Source organism: Chrysochloris asiatica, unplaced genomic scaffold (assembly GCF_000296735.1).
Source record: "Chrysochloris asiatica unplaced genomic scaffold, ChrAsi1.0 scaffold00082, whole genome shotgun sequence".
Lineage (NCBI taxonomy): Eukaryota > Metazoa > Chordata > Mammalia > Afrosoricida > Chrysochloridae > Chrysochloris > Chrysochloris asiatica.
In genome coordinates this window covers 13,209,750-13,215,937 of record NW_006408600.1, presented here as the reverse complement: position 1 = coordinate 13,215,937, position 6,188 = coordinate 13,209,750, and positions in this window count along the sequence as shown.

The following is a 6,188-nucleotide window of genomic DNA, read 5'->3' as shown; positions in this document are numbered from 1 at the left end:
AGTCTGTGAAATGTGGTTGAAAGCCCATTTATTCATTGCTGCCTTTCCCTCTCTTCCACTCACCAGTAGACCAACATGGGCACCAGCAAGCTCATATGCCTGCTCATGTGTTCCCATCTTAGATGGGGGTTTGTCCTGAAGGAACTTGATTGCTTGCCTTAATGGCTTTCCAGTGATAACTTGCTTATTCTTGTAGTACCCAGTTATACTGCCATTTTTGTTTGGGATTTTTCCTGATGTTCTTTCTCTTGATGACCTTTTGTATTCTTCCTGTATGATGTTCTTGGTGTCATCCCACAGTTCTTCTGGTCTTCAGTCTTTAGTGTCTTTTGTATCAAACCTGTTCTTCAGATGATTTCTAAATTCAGGTGGGATATATTCAATGTCATCTTTTGGCTATGGTGGACATGTTTTCATTTTCTTCATATTCAGTCTGAATCTGCATTATAAGCAATTGATGGTCACATCTGCCCCTGGCCTTGTTTTGACTGATGGTATGGTAATTTTCCACCGTCTCTTTCTACAGATGTAGTCAGTTTGATTTCTGTGTATTCCATCTGGTGAGGTCCATGTGTATAGTTGTCTTTTATGTTGTTTAAAAACGTTATTTGAAATGGACAAATCATTGGTTTTGCAGAATTTTATCATGCTATCTCCAGCATCATTTCTGTCACCAAGGCCATATTTTCTAACTAATGATCCTTCCTTTTTGTTTCCAACCTTTGCATCCCAATCGCCAGTGATTATCAATACATCTTGATTGTATTTTGATCAATTTCAGACTCAAGAAGTTGGTAGAGTTTTTCAATTTCATCCTCATTGGCTTTAGTGGTTGGTGTGTAAATTTGAATAATAGTGGTATTAACTGGTCTTCCCTATTGTTGTCATTGTTAAGTGCCATCGAGTCGATTTCAACCCATAGCAACCCTGTGTAGGGTTTCCAAGGAGCAGCTGGTGAGCTTGAACCACTGACCTTGTAGTTCAAATGACTTTGCAGTCTGGCGCATTAGCCCATAGCGCCACATCATGACTCCAGTCTTCCCTATAGGTGCATGGATATTATCCTATCACAGACAGCGTTGTACCTCATGACAGATCTTGATATGCTCTTTCTGACAATGAGTGCATACCATTTCTGTTTAATTTTTCATTCCCGGCATAGTAAACCATGTGATTGTCATATTCAAAATGGCCAATAGGATCTTGATGTTTATGTGTTCCATTTCATTTTTGACAATTTCCAATTTTCCTATATTCATGCTTCATATGTTACATGTTCCAATTATTAATGGATGTCTACAGCTGTTTCTCTTCATTTTGAGTTGTGTCCATAAGCAAATGAAAGTCTCGAGGGCTTTATTTCTTTCGAGAGATCACAGTCAACTCTACTTTGAGGAGGCATCTCTTCCTCAGTCACATTTTGAGTGCCATATAACCTGAAAGGCTCATCTTCTAGCACTATATCTGATAATGTTTCACTATTATTCATAAGATTTTCAGTGACTAAATATTTGGAAGTAATTTTCTCTCCTTCTTCCTAGTCTGTCTTCATCTGGAAGCTCATCTGTAACCTGTCCACTGTAGGTGACCCTCCTGGCATTTAAAATACCTGTGGTATAGCTTCCAGAATCACAGCAACACACAAGCAACCACAGTATGACAAACTGACAGACAAGTCAGTTGATTAATGGATGTTTATGGCTATTTCTCCTGGTTTTGAGTTGTGCCCCATCAGCAAATGAAGGCTCTGAAAGCTTTACTCCATTCACATCACAGTCAACTTTGCTTTGAGGAGGTATCTCTTCCTCACTATATTTTGAGTGCCTTCCAGCCTGAAGGCCTTATCTTCCTGTGCTGTATCTGACAATACTCTGTTGCTCTTCATCATGCTTCAATTCAGTATTCTGGTGCTATCCAATAGTGTTCCAGTGCTATATAACAGTGTTCATAAGGTTTTCCATGACTAAATATTTGGAAGTAGCCCTTCTCACCTCCTTTCTAGTCTATCATAATCAGGAAGCTCAGGTGAAACCTGTCCACCATGGGTAATCTTGCTGATACTTATAATACCAGTGGCATAGCTTCCAGAATCACAGCAACCTGCAAGCCACCACAGTGTGATAAACTGGTAGATGAATAGTGGCTGAAATTGCTAGTTGATCTCAATATTCATTCTACCTTCATTCAATGAATGAAAAAAATTTTTTTTAATTATTTTAGTTGAGCATGTGGTCACCAGCTGTGAGTATATCCTTGCTTCTTTTGAAGCTACGATGTTCATGTGGCTTATGACTGGCAAATTGATTGCATGTAAGGGGAAATGTTATAAAATTTCCATTATCTTATAATTCCATTTTCCACAAACTTTATGGATCCACCTTGCATGCAACTTCTAGATTATGAACTTAAAAGGAAAGAGCATGTTGCTCCTCCCACCTACTCTCCCTGTGTCTTTTTCAGTCTTTTTTCTCATTGAGATGTGGACCCAAAGCACGTGTTGTTGTTAAGTACTGTCAAGTCAGTTGCAGCTCATTTTGTTGTTGTTAAGTGCCATCAAGTCGGTTCTGACTCATAATGAACTTGTATAGGGTTTCCCAGGAGCTGCTGATGGGTTTAAACTGTCAACCTTGTAGTTGGCAGTCCAGTACTAATCCTACAGCACCACACCCGGTTCCAACTCAGAGTGAACCTATATAGGATTTCCAAAGAATGGCACGTGGGTTTGAACCACTGAGCTTATAGTTAGCAGTCCATACCACCTCGAATGAGTCATATTTGACCAGGTAGACAAGAGGACAACAGAAAGACTTGGCAGAAGGACATTATGAAATTGTCATTTATGGATGCTGTGTGAGGGAGAAATAACCTGTCTTATTTGAATTTTTTTATTTCAGAATTTGGACTAGTATACTAACTAAAACAAACAATGATTGGTAATAAAAAAAAATGATTGGTAAATAGCACTATTTACTAGGGGATGCTGTTTGAGGCAGCATTCAGAATATCATTTGGCCAAGTGGAATGTTGTATTTTGACATTAAAATACTCATAATTTTGGAATGGATATAGCCAGAAAGGGGACAGACTCACTTTATGAACTAAATGTGACCATTCAAAGACCCAAAGGTGAATTTGATGAACTAACTTCAAGGGAATTGTATGACATTTTGATGTAATAAAATCATCTCATCTAGAAGTTTTCTTTTAATAAGTGATTTGCTTGCTGGTCAAATGAGTTCCTGTGGTAATTATTATTGTTATTGCACCTACTCATTATTATCCTCCTCTCCATTGAAACATTTACTTCCTCAAATGGTGTTTATAACATTTCACTGTCTTGTTTGCGCTTTGAACTTCTTGGGGAGCAGCAATGGATGACGCTTATTTAATAGACAATGTTTAGGCTGTTTTTACCTGACTGGGAGGAAAAATCAAGTAATTTTGGGGTGGTAATAAATACTCAAATGTATGGCATAAGGCCAATAACAACAACAACAAAAAAACTTGATTCAAGTTTTCAGTTGTTACAAATACAGCCAGAAGTCTAATACAAATTGTGATATGAGAGATAATTTTTATTTCTCAATGTCATTTCTGGAATCTCCAGATAGAATTAGTCTTTTAAATCCAACTAATCAGTCTTTTAAGCCCAACCATTACTCTTCTCCTCACTCCATGTGACTTCAGAACAATTCCGGTCATTTAGGATTCTGCCAGACTTTGAATATCTATCTGTGTTTGTGGTTAAACTCTTGATTTCCTCTCTAGTTTCTCTGTCCTGTTTATCTGCAGATCTTTCTACTAGTGATGTGTTCAATAAATATATTTAAAAGCAGCTATCTGATTCTTAATAATCAGTGTATTTGTGTACGATCATTAGTGGTAGAATTCGTTGCTGTTTTTGTTTTTCAGAAGATAGAATCCTAGATTACACTATTTCTTTGTTATTTATTGGTGTATTACAAATTACCTCAAGATTTTATGGCTTGAAATAACACACACTTATTATCTTACACTTTATATAAGTCAATAATCCAAGCACATCTTGGCTGGGTCCTCCACTTCAGGTTCTCTCACAAGCTTAACCAAGATGTCAGCTCAGAGTCTCTTACAAGGATGTAATCATCGTGTTGTTTGGGGCTATAGTCATCTCAAGGCTCAACTGGGAAAGATCCATTTCACTCATTCACACAAATATTGTTCAGATTCAGTTCTTCATAGGCTATTGGGTTGAAGCATTCAGTTTATCCTTGACTTTTATCTGGAGGCCACCCTTAGTTCTTTGTTACGTGGGCCTTTCCAACATGGAAACTTACTTCAACAAGGTAAGTCAAGAAGGTAAAAGAGAGTGTTAGCAAGAAATAGCATACCAGTAAGACAAAGTCACAATCTTTTATAACCTAATCTTGAATGTGGCACTATGTAACTTTTGTCATATATTAGTCATTGGAAGCAGGTTGCTAGGTTCAACCTGCACTCAAGGAGAGGGGATTACATAGGGCCTGAGTATCAAAAAGACTGGATCATTTGGAGCCATTTTGGAAGTTTGACTACTAGACTCTTACTAGTTCTTTAATTTCCAGAGTACATAAAGCTGATTTTTTTAAAGCTGATCTTTAAGAACAAAAATTAAGATACAATTTAAAGAAATTGAGAAAGTGCATTCTTACAATAAAGGAAAAAGAAAGCTGATGTCTATGATACATATTTTTACATTTCTTCATGTGGCAGGGAGTCTCCAAATGTGACCTTTAATAACCCTTGGTTATTCCCCTCACACATTGAATCAGGAGCAGCCGGTGACAAGCTTTAGCCAATAGAATATGGCAGAAGGCCTCTTTGAAGACAGATTACATGTCTGTGCTTTTAGGAGCCCTTAGGTACCATATAAAAGGTCTAAGAGTTATGTGGAATATTATCAAGAGGAATAATTTATGTGTGATTAGAATTTCAGAACAGGAAGAGACGAAAACACATAGAGAATATTGTCAAGAGCTGTTGGAAGAAAACTTCCCTAACATCATGAAAGATGAGCTGATGGCCTTTCAAGAAGTTGAACAAACTCCAAACAGGATAGACCCCAAGAGAAAAACGAGACATATTATAATCAAACTTTTCAAATACAAAGACAAGGAAGAATCCTGAGAGTTGCTCAAGAAAAAATAAAGTTACCTACAAAGGAGGACTAATAAGATTAAATTCTGGTGTCTGAGCAGAAACCATACATAAAAGACAATGGAATGACATATTTAAAACTCTTAAAGAAAAAACAATGCCAGTCAAGAGTCCTATATCCAGAAAAATTGTCCATCAAATATGATGGTGAAATTAGGTTATTTTCAGATAAAGAGAAATTAAAATAATTTGTAAAAACCAGACCAAACCTACAAAAAATACTAAAAGGCATTCTTTGGAGAGAGAACTGACAGCAAACTGAGACTAACATATATGACAATATCACATAGAACGAACCCAGATACAGAAATATTCAAAGAAAAACAGACTTACAATCACTGTTAACAAAAGACTGGAGGTTCACCATCCACCCAGAGGGGGTAGGGAAAGAAATCAAGCAATGTATTGCATTAGGCAAATCTGCTGCACCGTTTTGAAAAGCAAAAAATGTCAATTTGAGGACTAAAGTGTGCCTGACCCAAACCATGGTATTTTCAATAACGTCATGGTATTGGTGATAGAAATGATGCTGAAATCACATGATAGAATTCTGCAAAATCAATGCTTTGTTCATTTCAAATACCTTCTTTAGACAGCATAAGAGACGACTATACACATGGACCTCACCAGATGTAATACAGAGAAATCAAATTGACTATATCTGCAGAGAGAGACGATGGAAAAGCTCCATATCATCTGTCAAAACAAGGCCGGGGCAGATTGCGGAGCAAACCAATTACCAATTACTCATATGCAAATTCAAACTGAAACTGAAGAAAATGAAAACAAATTCACGAGAACCAAAATATGACCTTGAATATACACCAACTGAAATTAGAGACCATTTGAGGAACAAATTTGATACATTAGACCTAAAGACCGAAGACCAGAGAGTTGTGGGATGACATCAAGAACATCATACAGAAAGAAAGCAAAAGTCATTACAAAGACAAGAAAGAGGGAAAAGGTCAAAATGGATGCCAGAAGAGACACTGAAACTTACTCTCCAGTGT